At 53.6% G+C, this 25,869-nt stretch overlaps 1 long non-coding RNA gene and 3 other non-coding genes across 6 annotated transcripts in view; all 4 read right to left on the bottom strand.

The window, feature by feature from the left end:
• LOC127040999 (uncharacterized) overlaps window positions 1-25,869 on the bottom strand; it is a 341,937-nt gene that overhangs the window by 56,223 nt on the left and 259,845 nt on the right. The gene's annotated exons all lie outside the window — the stretch shown is intronic.
• Window positions 112-184, bottom strand: TRNAV-GAC (transfer RNA valine (anticodon GAC)). Its single transcript has one exon. It is a non-coding gene; the product is annotated as a tRNA-Val (tRNA).
• On the bottom strand, window positions 12,069-12,140 carry TRNAA-UGC (transfer RNA alanine (anticodon UGC)). Its single transcript has one exon. It is a non-coding gene; the product is annotated as a tRNA-Ala (tRNA).
• Window positions 13,403-13,474, bottom strand: TRNAE-UUC (transfer RNA glutamic acid (anticodon UUC)). Its single transcript has one exon. It is a non-coding gene; the product is annotated as a tRNA-Glu (tRNA).

The raw sequence follows: 25,869 nt of genomic DNA, 5'->3' as shown, positions 1-25,869 counted from the left end.
TCACAGGTATTCAGAGAGGGAGAGGAGACAAAAGCAGGAGGGAGGGAAGTATAACACACCTATTGAGCATACAGGGACAGGCCAGTAGGAGCTGGGAAAAGGAAGCCATCATGTTTCTGCCTGGTTTTAAACCAGGGACTATTTGCATGTCAAGCAAACATGATAGCCACTACACTACAGAAACTCTGTTGCAATGTTCTGCTCCTCCCTTCATAAGAATGGCCATACTGGGTCAGACCAAAGGTCCATCCAACCCCATATCCTATCTGCCGACAGTGGCCAATGCAACATGCCCCAGAGGGACTGAACCTAACAGGTAATGATCAAGTGATCTCTCTCCTGCCGTCCATCTCCACCCTCTGACAAACAGAGGCTAGGGATACCATTCCTTACCCATCCTGGCTAATAGCCATTCATGGACTTAACCTCCATTAATTTATCTTCAAAAAGAACAAGGAGTAATTGTGGCACCTTAGAGACTAACAAATGTATTTGAGCATAAGATTTCATGGGCTAAAACCCACTTCATCGGATACATGCAGTGGAAAATACAGCAGGAAGAGATATAGATATAGATACACACACACACACACACACACACACACACAGAGAACATGAAAAAATGGATGTTGCCATACACACTATAACAAGAGTGAGCAGTTAAGATGAGCTATTATCAGCAGGAGAAAAAACCTTTTGCAGTGATAATCGGGATGGCCTATTTCCAACAGTTGACAGGAAGGTGTGAGTAACAGTAGGGGGACAAATAAACATGAGGAAATAGTTTTACTTTGTGTAATAACCCATCCACTCCCAGGCTTTATTCAAGCCTAATTTAATGGTGTCCACTCTGCAACTTAATTCCAATTCAGCAGTCTCTCGTGGGAGTCTGTTGTTGAAGGTTTTTTGTTGTAATATTGTGACTTCTAGGTCTGTAATCAAGTTACCAGGAAGATTGAAGTGTTCTCCGACTGGTTTTTGAATGTTATAATTCTTGATGTTTGATTTGTTTCCTTTTATGCTTTTATGTTGAGACTGTCTGGTTTGGCCAATGTACATGGCAGAGAGGCATTGCTAGCACATGACGGCATATATCCCATTGGTAGATATGCAGGTGAATGAGCCTCTGATAGTGTGGCTGATGTGATTAGGTCCTATGATGGTGTCCCCTGAATAGATATGTGGACAGAGTTGGCAACGGGCTTTGTTGCAAGGATAGGTTCCTGGGTTAGTGTTTATGTTGTTTGGTTGCTGGTAAGTATTTGCTTCAGGTTGGGGGGCTGTTTGTAAGGAAGGACTGGCCCGTCTCCCAAGATCTGTGATAGTGAGGGATCATCCTTCAAGATAGGTTGTAAATCCTTGATGATGCACTGGAGAGGTTTTAGTTGGGGGACTGAAGGTGATGGGTAGTGGGGTTGTATTACTTTCTTCCTTGGACCTGTCCTGTACTAGGTGACTTCTGGGTACTCTTCTGGCTCTGTCAATCTGTTTCTTCACTTCAGCAGGTGGGTAGTGTACTTGTAAGAAAGCTTGATAGAGATCTTGTAGGTGTTTGTCTCTGTCTGAAGGGTTGGAGCAAATGTGGTTGTATCTTGAGCTTGGTTGTAGACAATGGATTGTGTGATGTGGTCTGGGTGAAAGCTGGAGGCACGTAGGTAAGTATAGCGGTCAGTATGTTTCCAGTATAGGGTGGTGTTTATGTGACCATTGCTTATTAGCACAGTAGTGTCCAGGAAGTGGATCTCTTGTGTGGACTGGTCCAGGCTGACCTTGTAGGTGGGATGGAAATTGTTGAAATCATGGTGGAATTCCTCAAGAGTTTTCTTTTCCATGAGTCGAGATGATGAAGATGTCATCAGTGTAGGGCAAGTAGAGTGGAGGCATTAGGGGATGAGAGCTGAGGAAGTGTTGTTCTAAGTCAGCCATAAAAATGTTGGCAAGCTATGTGGCAATGCGAGTACCTATAGCAGTGCCGCTGACTTGAAGGTATACATTGTCCCCAAATGTGAAATAGTTGTGGGTGAGGACAAAGTCACAAAGTTCAGCCACCAGGTTTGCCGTGACATTATCGGGGATACTGTTCCTGACAGCTTGTAGTCCATCTTTGTGTGGAATGTTGGTGAAGAGGGCTTCTACCTCCATACTGGCCAGGATGGAGTTTTCTGGAAGATCACCAATGGATTGTAGTTTCCTGAAGAAGTCAGTGGCATCTCGAAGACAGCTGGGAGTGCTGATAGCATAGGGCCTGAGGAGGGAGTCTACACAGCCAGACTATCCTGCTGTTAGGGTGCCACTGCCTGAAATGATGGGGCATCCAGGATTTCCAGGTTTATGGGTCTTGGATAGCAGACAGAATACCCCTGCTGCTTTTTTGGCCTGCTGCTTCTCTGTCTGGGATGTTTTTGTCTGCCCTGGCACACAAAAATGGCATCATTGTGAGCGCCCACGAAGGCAAGATGAATTTTGGCTGCCTTGCTCAGCTTGACTTGCTTCCTCACCCCATTCCTGCCTTAGATCCTGGGTTACCTGGTGGCTGAAGATGGTCCATTGTCTCAAGCAGTGCCAGAGCCTGACGCAGTGCCCCTGGGCAGCCTTTGCTCTGCACATACCGGCCATGCACATTTGCAAATACTTTAAAGTGCCTGTCAGTAAGTTCTGGGGACAGTTGCTCACCTTCAGAGGAAGTTCCCTAAAATTGGCCTGTCTCACCCAGTGGTACATTGACCTCTGTTCAGATTGAGCCAAAGGAGGTGGAGGGGCCTAGCTGCTGTGGCTGCCGCTTCTGTGAGGGCAGCCACTGTTGCGGATGAAGCCATCCTACAAGCACCTTCCACCTAGCCACCCACTGAAAATCCTGTAGGGTGTAAGGTGAGAGTAGAAGAACACTAGAGGGGGGGCCTCCCCCTTCCCTCATCATCAGCCATCCCATACCCGGAGCTACTCCCAGTGGGGCAAAAATAGTACAACCATATCGGAAGAGTCAGTTGCGTTCTTTGTGGTTGCCCCACCATTTCCCTTGGGCCTGACCTGCCTTCCAGCTCAGCCACCACTGAAAATTGAAACACAAAAAAGTAGAGCCGTACAAGGCTTCAAAGCCCACCAAACCCAGCCCCCCTTCTAATATGGCAGAAAAGCCACATGTCTCCTGACTAGGGAGGGACGTCCTATTGCCCCACAGGAAGTGGAAGGCCATGGTGTTCAGTCTCTGTAGCACTCATGGAGCAGAGGGAAACACATGGCTGAGGAAATTCCCCACAGCCAAAAGATAGGTCTTGAGCATCACAGCTTTGTAGGCTAATGACAAGGTCCACTTATGCCATTGGCTGAACCTTTCCTCACAGGCCAACAACCGCTTCTCCCAGTTCGCGTTCCCCACCTCATCCCCAACCGAATGGTAGAAGGCCCAGCTCATCAACCTGTCCACTCTTGCAGCCCTCCTTTTCCACCCTGACTGATAGGGAGAAGTATTGAGCCTCCCTCCCTTAGGCTCTTCAGCATTCCTGGGGACACCAACACTGCCCAAGTGACTTTGGGCCAGTAGGTCAACCAATAGGGCTGCCTCCCAGGCCAGGCTGCAGCCCAGCTTCAGGACTCAGAGGAAATGCAGCTCGCATCCCTATCTACAGGACTCCATGCACAACCAGGCTTCTGGATCAAACATCCCCTCTTGTGCTCAAGTCACAACAGCTAGCGAGCAAAAGACAGACTTTCATGGACTTTGAGAAAGCAAGACAGAGCCTTGGAAGACCCAGTAGGGTTAGGTGCCACAGGAATTGCTCTCAGAACCCACTGAGACTTCAACTCAGATTGCAGGATTCAAAATCCTGAGTGCTGGCCCTTACACAATGGGACCAATAGGGAACCCCCAGACCTCTGCTGAGTTCTGATGAGGATGACCCTGTGTGGGCAACCCTGCATTTCCTCACCAAGTTGTCATGCAGCAGTTTGCTGCAGCTCACAGAGGCCTTTCTTAATCCAGACTGAGAGGCCAGTGGGCATGTGAGGAAGTTGCCCCTTCAGTCCTAGGCAATACATGGCCCTTCCTAGGAAAGGCCAAGTCCTGAAAAGGAGAAGCTGAAGTAAAGGAGCATCCTCAAAAGATGCCTTCTGAAGATCTTGGAAGGTATTACAGGGAGAACTGTCTTTTTCACTGACCTGAACCGTAGACCCTCAGATTAAAAGCCTGATGCTCTACCAACTGAACTGAACAGGCTCACATGTACAAATGCCAAATTTCATGCAGAAGAGAAATTAGTCATGAAAAGGAGGGCAGGAAACAATACAGAAAACTTGCTACTCTTGCTTTCTTAGCAGTCCTAGCCCCAGCCTGCTCCTCCATCTGGCGCCCTGAGGCCTTATTCTTTCTTTAGCTAAATATCAAATCCAGGAGAAAACACAGTTATACAGAAATGTCATTGGAAATACAAAAATAAAAAAGGAAAATGCAATTCCCATCACTTTAGCGTATCTGGGCCATTCCTGTATCGAGAGGACCTGCTAAGGTCCCTGTGTGCTTACGAGAAACCTGGAGGAACTCATACCACAGCCTGAACATGAAACTCAACTGCTCCCAGGTGCCGCAGTAAAATTCTTTCCCTGCTGTGATGTTGCACTCCATAGGATTTTATGAAAATATGCTAATGAGTGTGAATATAAAGTAACTGAAATATGCTTCATGCAAAAGGTCTCTTGTAAGGTATCATTACAAAGCTTATAATCTACTGCGTGTGTTCATCCTATTTGTATGAACCGATCATTCCTGTATCTGAAACTAGAAATATGAAATATAACTCTGAGGTACTATTGTAATGAGGCAAAGTGTGGGCCATTAATAGTGGTTTGGACTCTTGATGGCTCCCATTAACTAGGACAATTGACTGGAGATGGCTCTGTCCTGCACTATCTGTGAGTCAGGTCAGGAAGAATGAAGGCTTGGGGTCTCACAGGACATGTGACCATGTCACCTGGTACAGGAATCCGTCTTAAACCTGGGGCTTTTCCCCAGGAGAGAGACAAAAGATTCCTGCCTTGTAGCAAAGCTGTATAAGGGATGGAACGGAAGAAAGGTGGCTGCAGTCATGAGAAATCCCCTAGCTACCTTGAGCTGGAACAAGGACTATACCTGGTGAAAAGATTGTGATCAGACAAGAAATAAGTCTAGTCTGCAAAAGAAGCGTATTGGAAGATCTCTGAGGGTGAGACTTGATCTGTATTGAGTTTCATACTGTATTAGGCTTGGACTTGCCTGTTTTTGTTTTATTTTGCTCTATGGAGAATACAAATGGCACAGAGAAGGAAAAGATAATGCCATAGAAAAGTCTCTATGTGCGTGTGTGTGTGTTAGATGGCTGGGAGGGTGTCTAGAAACCACTCTCCTCTAGTTTCTTTTCTCTGATTTCCTTTGGAAAACCTGAACCAGGGAACAGAAGCCATTATTACCTCTGAGGCTTGAACTCATGACTTTTGGACTATGAGACTGATACGCTGTCAACTGCACTAAGAAGACTCGGTAAAGCTTTAGGCTCCGGGCATATAGGACCCTCCTACATTGGTGATGGGGCAGGGAAGGAGCCAGGGGTGTGCTGGAAGAAGCAGGGAACTCTGGTGCCCACAGACCTGTCCTGGTAGCTTTCTCAGCAGCAGAGAAATCAATTTGCCCTGCCAGTGAACAATCTCCTGCAACTAATGGCAGCACAGGGGGGATGTTTCCAAGCTGTGCACCTACTGCCACATTTTGGAACTTACTCTCCTTTTCCTAGCAGGGCACTTTCCATGGGAATTATGCAAAGCAAACTACACAGGTAAGAGGAACAAGCTGGGGAAAGTACATGGGGAACAGAATCCAGGGCTCCAGATAAGGCCTGAATTTATAATCCCAGCAGCTTGCCCTTCTGCACTAACCAATTGCACCACTGCAGATGCTGTTTAGATGGATTTGGGAAGCAGGCAGTTCCCAGTCTCTGTGGTTCACACCTTTGCCTGGTAATTGAAAAGCAGCTGGTTCAAACCTAATTCAAGATGCGGCTTTTCAGTGATGAGACTCCAGTACGTTTTAACAGGAAGAAAATCTCCTCTATTCTGGTTTAGCCCCATTTGACTCCTTCTGCCCATGTCCCCCGCCCCCCTAGTCTCTTTCCTTCCCCACTGGGGCCATGCAGAGAGGAGCCGCAGTCAGTCTCTGTCACAGAGAGTCTGTATCCTACAAACGGAGGGAGGGGTCACTCTAAAACATTGATAATGGGGAGGGGAGGGGTGTGCGTGGTTAGGGGCAGAAAGGATGGAGACCTAACGATAGGGCCCAGAGAGATTCCTCCAAACAGGGGAGATCCCCTGCTGCCCCCCATCTGCGGGAAGAACAACTGTGTGTGGGGGGTCTCCACATGCTGTTCCCGCCCCAAGAGCCAACTGTGGCAATGGGAGCTGCAGGGCTGGAGTCTGTGGGCAGCAGTGCTCAGAGATGCCCCCGGACCTCCTGCTTAGCGACTGCTGCCAGAAGGGGGTGCGGGTTGCTTTCAAGAGATGCCTGAGGTAAATGCTGCACCCTTCATCCTCTCTTGTACCGCCAACCCCCTGCCCCAACTCAGGCCCCACACCTGCACCCAAACTCCTTCCAGGACCCTGCTCCTTGCACACCCTCCTGCACCTCAACCCCCTGACTGAGCCCAGACCCTGCACCCAAACTCTCTCCCAGAGCGCAGCCCCTCTCCCTCCCACACCCAAACTCCCTCCCAGAGCCTTAGGCAGGTGTGTGTGGGGAGGGGGTCAGGACTTGGTCTCATTCTGGGCACCAGCAAAAATTATACAAACCTGCCGCCTCTGTCCAGCCCAACCTTCTGTTCTCATAGACTCATAGACTCATAGGTCAGAAGGGACCAATCTGATCATCTAGTCTGACCTCCTGCACAAGGCAGGCCACAGAACCCCACCCATCCAATTTTATACAACCCCTATCCCAGGACCGAGTTATTGAAATCCTCAAAAATGGTTTGAAGACCTCAAGCTGCAGAGACACCACCAGCAAGCGACCCGTGCCCCACGCTGCAGGGGAAGGCGAAAAACCTCCAGGGCACCTGCCAATCCGCCCTGGAGGAAAATTCCTTCCCGACCCCAAATATGGCGATCAGCTAAACCCTGAGCATGTGGGCAAGAGTCACCAGCCAGCACCCAAGAAGGAGTTCTCCGCAGCAACTCAGTACCCATCGCATGCAACATCTCCCCGCAGACCATTGAGCAGACCTGTCTGGTGGTAATTCAAGATCAATTGCCCAAATTAACGATCTTATCATAACATCCCCTCCATATACTTATCAAGCTTTGTCTTAAAGCCAGGAAAGTCTTTTGCCCCTACTACTTCCCTCGGAAGGCTATTCCAGAACTTCACTCCCCTAATGGTCAGAAACCTTCGTCTAATTTCAAGTCTAAACTTCCTAATATCCAGTTTATACCCATTCGTCCTCGTGGCTACATTAGTACTAAACTTAAATAATTCCTCTCCCTCCCTAACGTTAACCCCCTTGATATATTTATATAGGGCGAGCATATCCCCCCTCAGCCTTCTTTTGGCCAGGCTAAACAAGCCAAGCTCTTTGAGTCTCCTTTCATAAGGCAGTTTTTCCATTCCTCGGATCATCCTCGTAGCCCGTCTCTGAACCTGTTCCAGTTTGAATTCATCCTTCTTGAACATGGGACACCAGAACTGCACACAGTATTCCAGATGGGGTCTCACCAACGCCGTATACAACGGTACTAACTCCTCCTTATCCTTGCAGGAAATACCCCGCCTGATGCATCCCAAAATCGCATTTGCTTTTTTAACAGCCGTATCACATTGGCGACTCATAGTCATCCTGCTATCAACCAGTACCCCAAGGTCCTTCTCTTCCTCCGTCGCTTCCAACTGATGCGCCCCCAACGTATATCCAAAATTCTTATTATTAATTCCTAAATGCATGACCTTGCACTTTTCACTATTGTATTTCATCCTATTTCTATTACTCCAGTTTACAAGGTGGTTCAGATCTTCTTGAATAGTATCCCTGTCCTTCTCCGTGTTAGCAATACCCCCCAGCTTCGTGTCATCCGCGAACTTTATTAGCACATTCCCGCTCTTTGTGCCAAGGTCAGTAATAAAAAGGTTAAATAAGATCGGTCCCAAAACCGATCCTTGAGGGACTCCACTGGTGACCTCCTTCCAGTCCGACAGTTCACCTTTCAATACGACCCTCTGGAGTCTCCCCTTTAACCAGTTCCTTATCCACCTTACAACTTTCATATTCACTCCCAGCTTTTCCAATTTAACTAACAGCTCCCCGTGCGGAACCGTGTCGAACGCCTTACTGAAATCTAGGTAAATTATATCTACCGCATTTCCTTTATCTAAGTAATCCGTCACCTTCTCAAAGAAGGAGATCAGATTGGTTTGGCACGATCTACCTTTAGTAAATCCGTGTTGCAATTCGTCCCAATTACCATTGACCTCTATGTCCTTAACTACTTTCTCTCTTAAAATTTTTTCCAAGACCTTACATACTACAGACGTCAAGCTAACAGGCCTATAATTACCCGGATCACTCTTTTTCCCTTTCTTAAAAATAGGAACTACATTAGCAATCCTCCAGTCAAATGGCACAACACCCGAGATTATCGATTGCTTAAAAATTCTCGCTAACGGGCTGGCAATTTCACGCGCCAGTTCCTTTAATATCCTCGGGTGGAGATTGTCCGGGCCCTCCGACTTCGACCCATCGAGCTGTTCAAGTACGGCCTCTACCTCAGTTGCAGTAATATCCACTTCCATATCCACATTCCCGTTTATCATCCCTCCATCATCGCAAGGTTCCTCACTAGTCTTATTAAAAACCGAGGCAAAGTACTTGTTTAGATGTTGGGCCATGCCTAGGTTATCCTTAACCTCCATTCCATCCTCAGTGTATAGCGGCCCCACTTCTTCTTTCTTTGTTTTCTTCTTATTTATGTGGCTGTAGAACCTTTTAATATTGGTTTTGATTCCCTTTGCAAGTTCCAGTTCAATGCGGCTTTTAGCCTTCCTCACTTTATCCCTACATGTTCTGACCTCAGCAAGGTAGCTTTCTTTACTGATCCTGCCTTCCTTCCACTCCCTGTAAGCTTTCTGCTTTTGTCTAATCCCTTCTCTGAGTTGCTTGCTCATCCAGTTTGGCCTGCAACTCCTGCCCACGGTTCTTTTCCCCTTTCTCGGGATGCAGGCTTCCGACAGTCTCCGCAGCTGTGACTTAAAGTAATTCCAGGCCTCCTCCACATTTAAATCCACTAATTCCTCCGTCCAATCCACTTCCCTAACTAATTTCCTTAACTCTTTAAAATTAGCCCTCGAGAAGTCAAAAACTCTAATCGCAGATCTACATTTGTTTATCCTTCCATCTAGTTTGAACTGAATCAGCTCATGATCACTCGAACCAAGGTTGTCCCCTACCACCATTTCTTCTACGGGGTCCTCACTGCTCACCAACACCAAGTCTAAAATGGCATCCCCTCTCGTAGGTGCTTCAACTACTTGATGAAGAAATCCATCTGCTATCACATCCAGAAAAATCTGACCCCTATTATTCGTGCAAGTACTCGTCCTCCAGTCTATATCCGGGAAGTTGAAGTCCCCCATAATCACACATTTCCCCTTTGTGTTTACTTCATTAAAGACATTAAAGAGGTCTCTATCCATATCCCAATCCCATCCCGGCGGTCTGTAGCACACCCCAAGCACTATCTCAGGGGAAGCTCTAGTTGCTTTTTTACCCAGCGCGATTTTTGCCCAGACGGACTCCGTCTTATCCATTCCATCGCATCTTATTTCGCTACATTTAATTTCATCATTGATGTACAAGGCTACTCCCCCACCTTTGCCTTTCTTCCTGTCTTTTCTGAACAGCACATAGCCTTCAATACCCGTGCTCCAGTCATGAGTACTATTCCACCAGGTTTCGGTAATCCCTATAATATCCGGCTTCACTTCCTGCAGGAGTAACTCCAGTTCCTCCATCTTGTTACCTAGGCTCCTCGCATTAGTGTACAAACCTTTTAATTTTTGGCGTTTGGCGTCAGTGACATTCTTTCCCCCGTCGTGCACAAACTGTCTGCCACCAGCATCACCCGTTACTCTGGTTTCTACTCCACTATTCCTCCTTGGATCAAATCTTGGGGCTGCAAGGGTATCCCCGCTCACTTTGTTTACTTCCCTCTCCAGGTTATGTTCTGGCGTGGAGATCTCCCGAACATTTCCCAACCATCTCCCCCAACTTTCTAGTTTAAAGCCCTCTTGATGAGGTCGGCGAGCCTCCATCCTAGAATCCTATTTCCCTCCTTGCTGAGATGAAGTCCATCCTGAGCAAACAGTTGTCTATCCGTAAATGCGTCCCAGTGACCGTACATCCCAAAGCCCTCCTTATAACACCACTCCCTGAGCCATCTGTTGATCGCCATAATCTTGTCCCTCCTTCGTCGCCCCGCTCTAGGAACCGGCAGAATCCCACTGAAGATCACCTGAGCCTCGATGTCTTTAAGCCTCTTCCCCAGTCTGAAATAGTCCTCCTTGATACAGTCCAGTGAGTAACTAGCTGTATCGTTCGTTCCCACATGAAGGATAATCAACGGATTTTTTCCCGCTCCCGCTAAGATCGTATTCAGGCTCAAGTCCACATCCTGTATCTTAGCCCCCGGCAGACAGCACACTCTTCTGTTCTCCCGATCCGGTCTAGTTACAGGCCTGTCTACTCTTCTCAGTAGAGAGTCTCCAATCACGTAGACTTGCCTTTTCCTGGTGACAATGCGATTCTCCGGTCTATCCCCCACAGCAGCTGGCCGTGATTCCTCCGGATTTGTATTCGACCTCACAATCCTCCTAGGGCTCGTACTTGATGTTGCCTCCACTGACTGCTTCCCTCCATCTGCAGGACTAGCTGCTTGCCTCTTCTTCCTTGCCGTTACTCCTTCAGCAGCCCGCTGTGCTCCATCTTCATTTCCCAACTCAGCAAACCTATTCCTGAGTTCTATTTGACCCGTGCAGGGTTTGAAGCTTCCATTGCTTAAATTCCAGGACACTGAGGGATTTCAGCTCCACTTTGCCCAGAGGGAACCTTCACCCCACTCCCAACCAGGTTCTTGTCCATGGGATCACTGTTAGGGGGGCTGGGTCCCTCAGTGTCTTTTCTCTCTCTACGACAGGCCAGGGTGCAATAACTGGGGCATCAGAGCACCCAGGACCTTCTGTGGGGCTGCCATTCCCCTTCCCCTTCTGTGGTCTCATCTGTCATTGACTCCAGCATTTTTTCTCTCCATCGTCAGCATCTCCCAAGCAAGCTGCACTCACCTCAAAAAGACATAAAGTCCTGTGGCACCTTATAGACTAACAGACGTATTGGAGCATAAGCTTTTGTGGGTGAATACCTGCTTCGTCGGATGAACGTGGTGGAAATTTGCAGGGGCAGGTATAAATATGCAGGTAAGTATCAGTCTAGAGATAAGGAGGTTAGTTCAATCAGGGAGGATAAGGCCCTCTTCTAGCAGTTGAGGTGAGAACGCCAAGGGAGGAGAAATTGCTTTTGTAGTTGGCTAGCCAGTCACAGAATTCCCACTACATTCATCCGATGAAGTGGGGATTCACCCCTCAAAGCTTATGCTCCTTTACATCTGTTAGTCTCTAAGGTGCCACAGGACTCTCGCTTTTTACAAATCCTGGTTAACGCAGCTACCCCTGTGATACTCAAAAAGACAGTGTCCCCTGTCGGGTGTACATCACTGACCTCTCTCCTTTCCGAGCACTGACTGCCCCTCTGTTTCCTTGCCTCTCAGTCTGAGCAGATGGGACCTTTCCCTCCAGTGCTGGAGGATTCGCCCTTCTCATCTACCCTTGTCCCAAGCAGCACAGTGAGAGGGAATCTTAAATGTACCAAGGTGACTTTGGAGCAGAAACCCCCCAGACCTTCCATGCAATTGGCACTTGCCCCTCACTGAGCAGGACTGAAACTGGTGCAGGGATACTGGTGGGCCACATCCCCTCTGGTCATGAGCAGAGCAGCAAGGTGAAAAAATGAACCTAGAGATGCTGGGGATTGAACCCAGGGCCTCATACATGCAAAGCATGTGCTTTACCACCAAGCTACATCTCCCGATGGGCTGTGTTTGCTATGAGTTATACTCAGAGCCCTCCTGTTCTCACTGCATCCAGTGACCTATAAGTTTCATGAGAAGCCCATTCCCCTCTCTGAGGACCAGGCCTGCTCTCCTGGAGGTTACTTGTTTATAGGAGTCACTTTGCAGCAGGGCCAGATTCTGTGTGTGGGGCAGAGAGAATTTCTGCCCTGGACTCAGGATGCAGAGATACACTCAGCCCTCTCTCCTGTATTGGGTGGCAGGGGTGCTGCAATCCCCTGCTGTAAGGTCATGGTGGGGGATGCTGTGAGCAGCTCAACACCTCACCCTGGTGGCAGAAGTTGGGTGCAGAGTTCTAGGTGTTTCCACCTGCCTGTGAAGTCCAGCTTTCCCCAGCACATTCACTGTGGTACAATTGGGTCACTGTTTCCATGGCTGAACAGCAAAGAATCACTCCCAGTTTCCCTTCTAGCTGCAGCAGGATTAGCCTGTGTCAGTGGTTGATGAGGTGGATTTAGTTGTAGATTGTTATTCATTCCTCACCTTGACAATTCACATAATCCCTTTCCTACTCAAATCCCCAGCACCTCAGTGATTCTGGTAGCAGGGTTTGGGTCCTGAGACTTTCAGGGTCCTTTTTACCCTTCACCTGGAGTGAACTCAGCTTTTCCCCCATCCCAGACAATCCATGAAATAACAACAGGAGCATAAAGAAAGAGGGGAGGGAACATCTCACAGCCAGGGCTGGATGTGCCCAGGGCCCCAACTCATCCATTGTTTCCATGGAATTTGGCCCCCTGCTTTGCACAAGGGACAGAGAAAGATCTTGCTGTGTCTGTGCAAGGAAAATTGTGCTTCTGTATGAAAGAGAGGAGGGAAATGGCCCCATGATGGGACAATATCCTCAGAATTAAGACCTAAAGACTCAGGCTGAGAACTGATAGAATTCCACTTCTCTGGGATTTAACAAATTGTCTTCCATGGAGCAGGGCTGGATCCAGCATTTTTGCCACCATAAGCGGAAAAAAAAATTAAAAAGCTGCAATCAGCGGCAGCTCTACCTCTGCCACTTCTGGCAGTGAGTCTCTCCCTCCATGGGGGACTGAGAGGACCCAATAGCCACAGAAGCCTCCCCATTCCATTGGCCGTCCCTAGTGCCTGGAGCCATCCCTGCCATGGAGACACTGGGAAGATGGGGGAATCAGGAAACAGCCACAGATTTATTTACATTGCAAGTGAAGAATGACTGAAGTTTTTTTTTTTAAAGTTGAAGTCACTTTTCCCTGACTGGGAATTGAACCCAGACCTTGGCAGTGAAAGTGCCAAATCCTAACCACTAGACCACCAGGGACCTAACAATGTTGTTTTTTTTTCTCACTTATGCTACACTTTTTTAGGCTACTTTCTATCCACTTTCTAACAGTACTCCATTGTCCACTCCCTGAGGGATTAAGAACAGAGAGTACAGGAAACCCTGTACTCAGGGTCACAACCTCAGCCCAACACAAGCCACTGAAATAAACTCGAATCATGCTTCCTCCAGCAGGATCAGAGAAACACACAAAAAAAAACCCCATGAGGAACAATCCTCCTCTGCCTTCATTTACCCCATCGCAACCCTCTCAGCAGCAGACTCTTGCAGGAAGGACACTCAGATGATAGGAGCTCTGGCATAGAGACCAAGGAAAGAGTGTTGCTTCCCCTTGCTGTGAGCTGATCACAGTCTGACTCCATGTAATAGGGCTCTGAACTTTGCCATCTTATGAGTTCTGAGAGCAGAGATCCCTGGACCCTTCTGCTGAGAGCATGGTGATTGCACAACAGCTACACGGCCTTTTTCCCTCTCCTTGTCCTCCTTGGCTTCCCCAGACTTTCCCCACAAATGGTTCTATCAGGTGCTGGAGGGATCTAAGGACCTGCAGGTTTCCCTCACCATCTCTTAAAACAAACAGTGATTCTCTTCTCTGACACTCCTGGGTTTGGGCTTCTTTTGAATTTTTTCCCAAGGGGGGGCCTGATTCCCTGTGAAAATGTGTGTATGGCACCAGCTTGTCTGCCCCTTCTCTGGGAACTGAGAAACTTTTTCAGACTCTCCCCCACTAGATGAGTCCAACAGCACCTCCCTTTGGTGGGAGAATCCTAAATTCTGAACTCTCGCCCTGGTTACTCTGACCAGCTGATGGCGGCAGCATGCTAAATCAACCCCAGCTCTCTGGTCTAGAAAGCAGCATCTAACCAGCCTAGTGACAGCTCCGCTTTGCTCGCTGGAGACATAACAAACCAGGAAAGAAGGCAAATGTCAGACAGGGAACCTCAGCTCACAAATAAACACCCTCAGGCTCCTTCTACACTGCAACTGGGCAGTTGACTGACTTTAAATCTAGTTAGCTCTGTTGGTAGAGCATGATGCTCTTAATCCCACCATCATAAATTCAAGCCCGATGGTGGGTGGTCGCAACAAACCTTAGGCGTCACTCCTCTGCTAATAGTCACAGATCAAAATGAAACAAACTCTCTATTCTCTTTGGCAGGTTATGTTTCTTCCTCTCTCTGAGCTTCAGTAAAACATGAAGAGAGAACAAACTGACATTTGTATCCTATGTTAAGAGTATTTTCTCCTCTTCCATTGTACCCTAGGCAAGAAGAGAGGATAGTAACCATTTAACGGATGATTGCAGAGGGAAAAGTTTGGTCTTTAGAAATAGGACAATGATCAATTGGTCTCCATGTCCACTGATGGTAGGACAAGAAGTAATGGACTTAATCTGCAGCCAGCGAGATTCACGTTAGATGTTGGGAACAGCTTTCTAACTCTGAGGGTAGTTAAGCTCTGGAATAGGCTCCCAAGGGTGTCTGTGGAGTCTCTGTCCTCGGAGGCTTTTAAGAACAGGTTGAACAAACCTCTGTTAAGGATACTCTGCATATACTTGGTCCCACAGACAACCTGCTCTGGCTCTGTTTCCCTCCTTCTGCTCCCTGCCTGGGCCGACTGCTGTGGGCACCTGATCCCACATGCCCCCAATGCATCATCTCTGCTTGACCCTGCCTCAGCAGAGAGGGCTGGATTTCATGACCTCTCCAGGGCCCTTGCAGCCGTACAGCTCTATAATTCGATGCCATTGCAATACAATATAAACAACAACAAAAGTGGAAACCCCCCAATCTAACATCTAACAATTCAGCGTGAACTGACATTCCACAGCACAAAGTGACAACACGTAGGAGTGCAAAGCCCGACAATTCAGCACCATGCGAATGAACGTCCCATGGGGCAAAATGACGCACTGCAAAAGAGCTCAGCTCAAACCAACGCAACACAAGCCAGTGCAAAAACCATACAACACGAAAAAATGCATCAGAGTGCAAAGTGACACTGTGCAAAACAGCTCAGTGTGGGACAACAACACAGCACAAACCCACACAACAGAATCACATAGAAAGGTAGGGCAGGGAGGGACCCTGAGAGTCAGGACGAAGTCTCCCTTGGCCCGTCCCTGGCAGGTGTTTGAAGAACAGGGAAACAAAGGGCACCACACACTTATGTTTTTTGGATGAGCAAAGAAAAGGGAGCAGCATTGTCCCCCTCGGGTAGCCCCTGTTCAATTCCAGGTCAGAAAACAAAACTCTTCTGCAAGAATATCCAAAAAATATTGTGTTTCACTTCACTTCATAAGTACAGTTGTGTGGCAATTAAATGATGACCCTAAAGTTTCATAAAAGTGTGGGAAATACGGGTGTATTTGAGAAAATGGCTTGGAATGAAGGAAGACAAAAAATTGATGGGTCGAGAGAACAGGCCCTGTTTCCCCCTGGTTTGGAGCTTCTCTCACAGCTACTGGAATAGAAAAGCTAAGCAAATGATGTTCTGTTGTTCCAAAGGAGATTGAAGTGAGACCATTTTCTCTGGATAGAATTAATGATAATATCAGGAGTGGGATGTGAAACCACGTCTCCATGCAGAGACCAGAACACCCAAGGGATTAGAAAAAAAAGAGTCTAATAACTAGCACTTTAGACAATTCCACCATCCTGATATTACAAAGAATATGACTTATCAACCTTAGTTTTTATTAATAGTTGATTAACTCTGCCAGGGGACGGGGGAGCGGCCGTGCCTGCGGGGGCAGGGCACTGTGTTCTCTCCTCAGCTCTGCTAAGGGACTCTCTAGCGGCCGTTCTTGCGGGGGCAGGGCGCTGCCTTCCCTCCCCAGCTCTGCGAGGGGACTGGGGAGTGGCCGTTCCATTGGGGGCGGGACACTGGGTTCCCTCCTCGCTCTGCGAGGGGAGTCAGGAGAGGCCGTTCTTACAGGGGCGGGTGCTACGTTCCCTCCTCACCTCTGCAAGTGGACTGTGGGGCCGTCATTCCAGCGGGGTCAGGGTGCTGCTTTCCATCCCCAGCTCTGCGGGGGGACTGGGGAGTGGTCGTTCCTGTGGGGGCCAGGTGTTGTGTTCCCTACCCAGCTCTGCCAGGAGACTGGTGAGCAGCCATTTCTGGAGGGGCAGGGTGCTGGGTTCCCTCTCCAGCTCTGCGAGGGGAATTGGGCGCGGCTGTTCCTGGGTGGGCGGGGCGCTGGGTTCCCTCCTCAGCTCTGCAAGGGGAGTGGGGAGCGGCCGTTACTGCGGGAGCAGGGCATTGCTTTTCTCTCCCCGGCTCTGCAAGGGGAGTGGGGAGTGACGTTTCCTGTGGGGACGCGGCGCTGGGCTCCCTCTCCAGCTCTTCGATGGGACTAGGCAGTGTCCATTCCTGCGCGGGCAGGGCGCTGCCTTCCCTCCCTGGCTCTTTGAGGTGACTGGAGATCGGTTGCTCCTGCGGGCGTGCAGAGCTGCCTTCCCTCCCCATCTCTACCAGGGGACTGGGGAGCGGCAGTTCCAGCGGGGGCGGGGCACTGGGTTCCCCTCCCAGCTCTGCAAGGGGCTGGTGAGCGGCCATTCCTGTCGGCGCGGGGCACTGGGTTACCTCCCCGCCTCTGCCAGGAGACCAGGGATCGGCCATTGCTGCGGTGGCGAGGCTTTGCCCTCCCTCCCCAGCTCTGCCAGGGGACTGGGGAGTGGCGGTTCCTGCGGGGGAGGGGCGCTGCCTTCCTTCCCCAGCTCTGCCAGGGGACTGGGGAGCGGCTGTTGCTGTGGGGGTGGGGCACTGGGTTGCCTCCCGAGCTCTTCCAGTGGACTGGGGAGAGGCCATTCCTGCGGGGGAGGGGCGCAGACTTCCATCCCCAACTCTGTGAGGGGACTGGCCCCCTCTCGTTCCCCCGGGGTGGGGCACTGGGTTCACCCCCCAGCTCTGTGAGAGTGTCATAAACAGATTGTTAAGGGTTAATGTCTCTAGTACCTGTAAAGGGTTACAAGCAGGGAACTGGACACCTGGCCAGAAGACCAATCAGAAGACAAGATACTTTTACATTTGGGTGGAGGGAAGTTTTTGTGTGTGTTCTTTGTCCGTTGTGTGTTCTTCTCTCGGAGGGTCTGAGAGAGACCAGACATTACTACAGGCTCTCTAAGTTTCTTTTCATACAGTAAGTAAAACAGGTGGTTTAGGCTTTTTGATTGTTTTACTCTATTTGCAATTGTGGATCTGGCTGGTTAACTTTTATATGTGTAGTTGCTGGGAATATTTTGATTTGTATTGGTACTGGGGGGAAAGTCTCTTTCTGGTGTCTGTAAGCTATAGGACCCTGTAATATTTACATCTTGAAGTTACAGAGATAATTCTTTACTTTTTTCTTTTTTTTATTAAAAGATTTCTTTTTAGAGAACCTGATTGATTTTTTTTTCTTTCTTGTTTTCCTTGTTTTATCCCAGGGAATTGGAATAACTCACCAGGACGGGTGGGGGAGACGGGAGGAGGGAGAGATAAAATCTCTCTCTGCTTTCCTTGAATCTGTTTGCCTCTTTGTGGAAGGGAAGGGAGATGCTTCTCTGTATAGTGATTTAAGAGGTTGGATCAGTATCTCAGGATAGCCCAGGGAGGGAAGTTCTGGGAGGGGGAAAGGTGGAGGAATGGTTTATTTCTCCTTATTTTAAGAATCCAAGGGATCTGGGTTCTTGGGGTCCCCAGGGAAGGTTGGGGAGGTCAGAGTGCCCCAAACACTATATTTTTGGGTGGTGGCAGCCTATCAGATCTAAGCTGGTAATTAAGCTTAGGGAAATTCATGCTAGTATCTCATTTTCTGGACTCTAAGGTTGAAATTTAAGAAAGAATGCTAGGACAGAGAGACTGGGCAGCTGTCGTTCCTGCATGTGTGGGGCACTAGGTTCCCTTCCCAGCTCTGCGATGGGACTGGGGAGCGACCTTTCCAGCGGGTGTAGAGCGCTGCCTTCCCTCCCCAGCTCTGCGAGGGCACTGAGGTACTTCAGTTCCTGCGGGGGCGGGGTGCTGCCTTCCATCCCCAGCTCTGACAGGGTATTGGGGAGCGGTCGTTCCTGCAGGGACGGGGCACTGGGTTCTGTCCCAGCTCTGTGAGGGGACTGGGGAGAGGTCGTTCCTGCGGGGGAAGGTTGCTGGGATCCCTCCCCAGCTATGCGAGGGGAATGGGGAGCAGCCGTTCCTGTGGGGGCGGTGCACTGCCTTCCCTACCCAGCTCTCTCAGGGGACTGGGGAGCGTCCGTGTCTGTGGGGGCAGGGCACTGCCTTCCCTACCCAGCTCTGCAAGGGAAATGGGGAGCAGCCATTCCTGCGGGAGGTGCTCTGCCTTCCCTACCCAGCTCTCCCAGGGGACCGGGGTGCGGCCGTTCCTGCGGGGGCGGGGCGCTGGTTTCCCGTCCCTGCTCTGAGAGGGGACTGGGGAGCGGCCGTTACAGCGGGGCGGGCCGCTGCCTTCCCTCCCCATCTCTACCAGGGGAATGGTGAGTGGCCGTTCCTGTGGGGGCATGGTGCTGGCTACCCTAGCCAGCTCTAGCAGGGGACTGGGGAGCAGCTGTTCCTGCATTGGTGGGGCGCTACCTTACCTTCCCAGCTCTGCCTGTGGACTGTAGGGCTGCCATTCCAGCAGGGGCATGATGCTTTGTTCCCTCCCCAGATCTGTGAGGAAACTGGGGAGCAACCATTCCAGCGATGGCGGGGCGCTGGGTTCCCTCCCCAGCTCTGCCAGGGGACTGGGGAGCAGTCGTTCCTGCGGGGACGGCGCGCTGTCTTCCCTACCCAGCTCTGCGAGGGGAATGGGGAGCAGCTGTTCCAGCGAGGCAATGCGCTGCCTTCCCTCCCCAGCTCTCCCAGCAGACTGGGGAACGTCCGCTCCTGCGGGGTGGGGCGCTGGTTTCCCTTCCCAGCTCTGTGAGGTGACTGGGGAGCTGCCGTTCCAGCTGGGGTGGGGCGCTGGTTTCCCTCCCCAGCTCTGCCAGGAGAAAGAGGAGAGGCCGTTCTTGCAGGGGCGGGGCGCTAGGTTCCTTCGCCAGCTCTGCGAGGGGACTGAGGAGCGGCCGTTCCTGGGGGGCGGAGCGCTACTGCCCTCCCCACCTCTGCGACGGGACTGTGGGTCTGCTATTCCAGCGAGGGCGGGGCGCTGTTTTCCCTCCCCACCCATGCAAGGGGACTGGGGAGCAACCGTTCCTGCGGGGGCGGGGCACTGTGTTCTTTCCCCAATTCTGCGAGGGGACTGTGACGCTGCCATTCCAGCGTGGGCAGGGCGCTCATTTCCCTCCCCAGCTCTGCAAGGGGACTGCGGAGCAGCCGTTCCTGCGGGGGCAGGATGCTGGGTTCCCCTCCCAGCTCTGTGAGGGGACTGGGCAGCTGTCATTCCTTGGGGGGTGGGCCGCTGGGTTCCTTGTCCAGCTCTGCGATGAGACTGGGGAGCAGCTGTGCTAGCAGGGGTAGGACGCTGCCTTCCCTCCCCAGCTCTGCCAGGGGGATGAGGAGTGGCCGTTCCTGTGGGGGCAGAGCGCTGCTTTCCCTCCCCACTTCTGAAAGGGGACTGGGGAGCGGAGGTCCCAGTGGCGACGGGGCGCTGGGTTCCCTTCCCAGCTCTGTGAGGGGACTGGGAAGCGGCTATTCCAGCGGGGGAGGGGCGCTACCATCCCTCCCCAGCTCTGCTAGGAGAATGGGGAGCGGCCCTTTCTGTGGGGTCGGGTCGCTGCCTTCCCTCCCCAGCTCTGCCAGGGAACTGGGGAGCAACCGTTCCAGCAGGGGTGGGGTGCAGCCTTTCCTCCTCAGCTTTTCGAGGGGACTGGGGAACAGCCATTCCTGAGGGGGCGGGGCGCTGATTTCCCTCCCCAGCTCTGTGAAGGGACTTGGGAGCGGCCGTTCCAGCGGAGGTGGAGAGCTGGGTTCCCTCTCCAGCTCTGCGAGGGGACTGGGGAGTGGCCATTCCTGCGGGGGCGGGGCGCTGCCTTCCCTCCCCAGCTCTGCGAGGGGACTGGGGAGTGGCCATTCCTGCGGGGGCGGGGCGCTGCCTTCCCTCCCCAGCTCTTCCAAGGGAGTGGGCAGCGGCCGTTCAAGAGGGGACGAGGCACTGGATTCCCTCCCCAGCTCTGCGAGGGGACTGGGGAGCGGCAGTTCTGCAGGGGCAGGGTGCTGGGTTCCCTCCCCAGCTCTGTGAAGGGACTTGGGAGCGGCCGTTCCAGCGGGGGTGGGGCGCTGGGTTCCCTCCCCAGCTCTGCGAGGGGACTGGGGAGCGGCAGTTCTGCAGGGGCAGGGTGCTGGGTTCCCTCCCCAGCTCTGCCAATGGACTGGGGAGCTCCCGTTCCAGTGGAGGAGTGGCACTCGGTTCCCCTCCCATCTCTGCCAGCGGACTGGGGAGTGGTCGTGCCAGCGGGGTCTGGGCGCTGGATTCCCTCCCCAGCTCTGAAAGGGTACTGGGGAGCGGCTGGTCCAGCGGGGGCAGGGCGCTGGGTTCCCTCCCCGGATCTGCGAGGGAAATGAGGAGCGGCCATTCCTGGAGGGTGGGGCGCTGCCTTTGCTCCCCAGCTCTGCCAGGGAACTAGAGAGCTGCCGTTCCACTGGGGGCGGGCACGGGGTTCCCTCCCCAGCTCTGCGAGGGCACTGGGATCGGCCGTTCCTTGGGGGCTGGGTCGCTGCCTTTCCTTCCCAGCTCTGCCAGGGAACTAGAGAGCGGCCGTTCCACCGGGGTCGGAGCGCTGCCTTCCCTCCCTAGCTCTGCAAGAGGACTGGGAAGCGGCCGTTCCAGCGGGGGTGGGGCACTGGGTTCCCTTCCCGGCTCTGCAAGGGGACTGGGGAATGGCCTTTCCTGCGGGAGCTGGGAGCTGGACTCTCTCTGGCTCTGCGTGGGGACTGGGCAGCAGCCTCTCCAGTGGGGGCGGGGTGCTGCCTTCCCTCCCCAGTCCTGTGAGAGGACGGGGGAGCGGCTGTTCCAGCGGGGGCAGGGCACTAGTTTCCCTCCGCAGCCCTGCAAGGGGACGGGGGATCGGCCGTTCCAGCAGCGGCGGGGCTCTGCCTTCACTGCCCGGCTCCGCGATGCGACTGGGGAGCCGTCATTCCTGCGGGGGCCGGGCGCTGGGTTTCCTCCCCGGCTCTGCGAGCGGACTGGGGAGCAGCCATTCCTGCGGGAGGCAGGGAGCTGCCTTCTGTTGCCGACACAGAAGGTGCCCGAGGCAAGCAACATTGCTTCGTGCCCAGAGTGTGAAGCCCCAAAGAACACACACCTGGGTGGAGAAACAAACAAAATTTATTTGAGATCTCAAAGCGGTGCAAGGGGACGAACGCCTCAAATCATGCACCACTACACAAGCGGCTTGACCCTTTTTATAATTTTTTTTCTCTTTCTTCTTTTTTCCCGTCCCCTCCGCCTTCCTCCCCCGTAGCAGTTATGTAAGCACAGGTGCATCAAGTAATCTTGGCCACAGCCGCTCGTTACTAAGTTTTCCTTCTGTAAGTTATCTTGTCCTTCTGCTAATGGTGCACAGGCCTTATCACCACTGCTTTAGATCGGTTTTAGCTGTGCTGCAACTGATAACTTACTGTTACACATTTCATTTCACAGCTGCTAGCTTTCTAGATCAAGTAGAGTTCAACATGGAGGAGCTTTAGTTCACTGAGGCCTAGATTTATGCCCCCCAGCTCCCACCCTGCCTTTCCCGCATGCTACTGCCTTTGAGTAGCCCCCCCTACAGTCTGCCCAGTCCCTCCCCCTGGCTGTGTCCCCTCCCCGCAGCTCCTGCACTACCTCCCCCCACCCGCTACTGCCTCTGAGCACCCCCCCTATGGTCTGCCCAATCCTACCCTCGGCTGTGTCCTTCCCCCCAGCTCCCGCCCTGCCTCCCCCATGCTACTGCCTCTGAGCAGCCCCCCCTACTGTCTGCCCAGTCCTCCCCCCGGGCTGTGTCCCCTCCCCCCAGCTCCTGCCCTGCCCCCCTCATTCTACTGCCTCTGAGCAGCCCCTCCTATGGCCTGGCCAGTCTCTCCCCCAGCTGTGTCCCCCCCCAAGCTCCCACCCTGTCCCCACCATGCTGCTGCCTCTGAGCAGCCCCCCCACGGTCTCCCCAGTCCTCCTCCTGGCTGTATCCGCTCCCCCCCAGCACCCACCCTGCCTCCCCCCCATACTACTGCCTGTGAGCAGCCCCCCCTACGGTCTGACCAGTCCCTCCCCCCGGCTGTGTCCCCTCCCCCCAAGCTCCCGCCCTGCCTCCCCGCCATGCTACTGCCTCTGAGCAGCCCCCCCTACTGTCTGCCCAGTCCTCCCCCCCGGCTGTGTCCCCTCCCCCCAGCTCCTGCCCTGCCGCCCTCATTCTACTGCCTCTGAGCAGCCCCTCCTATGGCCTGGCCAGTCTCTCCCCCAGCTGTGTCCCCCCCCAAGCTCCCACCCTGTCCCCACCATGCTGCTGCCTCTGAGCAGCCCCCCCACGTTCTCCCCAGTCCTCCTCCTGGCTGTATCCGCTCCCCCCCAGCACCCACCCTGCCTCCCCCCCATACTACTGCCTGTGAGCAGCCCCCCCTACGGTCTGACCAGTCCTCCCCCTGGCTGTGTCTCCTCCCCCCTAGCACTGCCCTGCCTCCCCCCCATGCTACTGCCTTGAGCAGCCCCCCCTAACAGTCTGCCCAGTCCCTCCCCCCGGCTGTGTCCCCTCCCCCCAAGCTCCCGCCCTGCCTCCCCGCCATGCTACTGCCTCTGAGCAGCCCCCCCTACCGTCTGCCCAGTCCTCCCCCCGGCTGTGTCCCCTGCCACCCAGCTCCCACCCCTGTCACATCCCCCTCTCTACACTTTCTCCCTGCAGCTTGCCCCATTCCCTGCTGAGTCCCAGCTTCACCCCCTGACATCCCTCCAACCCCACCTCCCCCCATCACAGCCCGCCCCCTAGTGCCCTGGCCCCTGCTCCCCGTGGTGGGCTTGAGAGGCCCCCACTCCCCGACCGCTCCACTCCCCAGAATTGGAAGCTGCTGGCGTTGAGGAAGGTGGGGCCTGGGCTGGCCCAGCTGCTTGGGCAGTTCCTGGTAAAAGAGAGAAGAGCGGGCAAGGCTGAGGCCCCTCCCTTGTCCCGGGGGGGGGCAGGGGTCCCACAATTTAGCTCAGCCCTGCTGGGATGAGACCACAATCCCCCAGTGCCCCCCACCCTGCCACCGCCATCGGCAGTCAAGCCAGGGAATCGCCCCCCCTTCTCCCCTGTGAGGGCTGCAGGACTCCCTGCCCCCTCCAACACCAGCCTCCCTGCCATGTATCCCGGGGTGGGGTCAGATAAGGGTGGATTTATTCTTTCCATTGCCCAGATCTAGCCCTCAGCCCAGGTCTGCCCATGCGGGATCCAGGGTCTGGAGCAGTTGGCTGCTTACTGAGGGCTACAAGGACTCACCAGGAGAAGGAAGTAGATTCTCCACAGCTTTGCATCCACTCACACTGGTGCCTGTCTCACACATGGGGAAACTGAGGCACCAGGGAGGGCGATATGGCCTGCGCCAGCTCCGACTGGGAGTCTGTGGGAGGGCCAGGAATAGAACCCAGGAGTCCTGGCTCCATGGGCAGCTTGGGACCCCTCCATTTGGGGGGGCTGGGCGGTCCCGGACTGCGGCCCTGCCCCAAGGCCCGCTCCGACTCAGCATCCTCCTGCCGAAGCCCTGCCCACACTCCCCCTTCAGCCCCGCCCACATTCCACCCTCAGGCCCCCTTTGTTCCACTCCCCTGACCCCCTCCGCCTGCATTTCACGTCTCTTCCGCCAAGGTCCTGCCACTTGTGCCCCTTTGCCCCCTACCCCAAGGCCCCCACCTGCCTGCCTGACGTTTGCACCACTGCCCCTCTCCCCGTGGCTCCATGTGGGCAGATGGGAACTTGGAACAGGGCAGAGTGAGGATGGGGCCTTGAGGGGGAGAGGACAAGTGGGATCAGGGCCTCTGAGTGGAGCATGGGCCAGGTGCCTCCCCAGGCCCCTTCTAATCACAGCCCATGCCTGGCTCCCAGCCTCCGCTGCTCTAACCACTAGACTGCACTGCCCTCCCAGAGTGGAGATAAGAACCAGGAGTCCTGGCTCCCAGCCAGGCTGTGGGTGGAGCAGGATGTACTGGCCACGGGCTCACCTGGGTATCACTTATCATCAGTTTGGATGATATCCCAGTCCTGACCTCCAGACTCACAGCTCTGCTGGTGACCCTCACTCCCGACACGCAGCCCTCTGGGTTCCCCGCTGACCTCCTCAGTCACTGCGCTGCCCATGCCCCTCACTCCCAACCCGCAGCACCTGGTATCCCAGTCGTGACCTCCAGACTCACAGCTCTGCTGGTGACCCTCACTCCCAACCCACAGCCTCCTGGGTTCACCCCAGCTGTAGCGGTGCCCCTCACTCCAGACCCGCAGGCCCCTGGGCACCTTCCAGCTCTGCCGGTGCCCCTCACTCCCGACTCGCAGCCCCTGTTATCCCAGTCCTGACCTCCAGAGTCATAGCTCTGCCGGTGCCCCTCACTCCCGACCCGCAGCACCTGGTATCCCAATCGTGACCTCCAGACTCACAGCTCTGCTGGTCACCCTCACTCCCGACCCACAGCCTCCTGGGTTTACCCCAGCTGTAGCGGTGCCCCTCACTCCACACCCGCAGGCCCCTGGGCACCTTCCAGCTCTGCTGGTGCCCCTCACTCCCGACTCGCAGCCCCTGTTATCCCAGTCCTGACCTCCAGACTCACAGCTCTGACCGTGCCCCTCACTCCTGACCCGCAGCTCCCTATTTTCCCCCCAGCTCTAGCAGTGCCCCTCACGCCTGACCCACAGCCTCTGCTATTCCATTACTGACCTTCAGACTCACAGATCTGCTGGTGTCGCTCACTCCCAACCTGCAGCCTCCTGGGCTACCCGCATACTCCCCAGTCACTGCGCTGCGGGAGCCCCTCACTCTCGACCCGCAGCCCCTGCTATCCCAGTCCTGATCTGCTGACTATCAGTTCTGCTGGTGGCCCTCAGTCCAGATCCGCAGCCCCCTGGGCTTCCCCCAGGTCTACCGGTGCCCCTCACTCCCGACCCGCAGCCCCTGGGCTCCCTGAAGCTCTGACAGTGCCCCTCACTCCCGACCCACAGCCCCTGCTGTTCCAGTCCTGACATCAGGTCTTATAGATCTGCTGGAGCCCCTCACTCTCGACCCGCAGCCCCTCCTATCCCAGTCCTGACCTCCAGACTCACAACTCTGCTAGTACCCCTCCCTTCCAACCCGCAGCCCTCTGGGTTCCCCCCAGCTCTAGTGCTTACCCTCACTCCCGACCCGCAGCCCCTGCTATTCCAGTCCTAATCTCCAGACTCACAACTCTGCTGATGCCCCTCACTACCGACCCGCAGCCCCCTGGGCTTCCCCCAGCTCTATCGGTGCCCCTCACTCCTGACCCA

Source organism: Gopherus flavomarginatus, assembly GCF_025201925.1.
Source record: "Gopherus flavomarginatus isolate rGopFla2 chromosome 13 unlocalized genomic scaffold, rGopFla2.mat.asm SUPER_13_unloc_1, whole genome shotgun sequence".
Taxonomy (NCBI): domain Eukaryota; kingdom Metazoa; phylum Chordata; order Testudines; family Testudinidae; genus Gopherus; species Gopherus flavomarginatus.
This window is presented reverse-complemented; position numbering and strand designations above follow the sequence as displayed.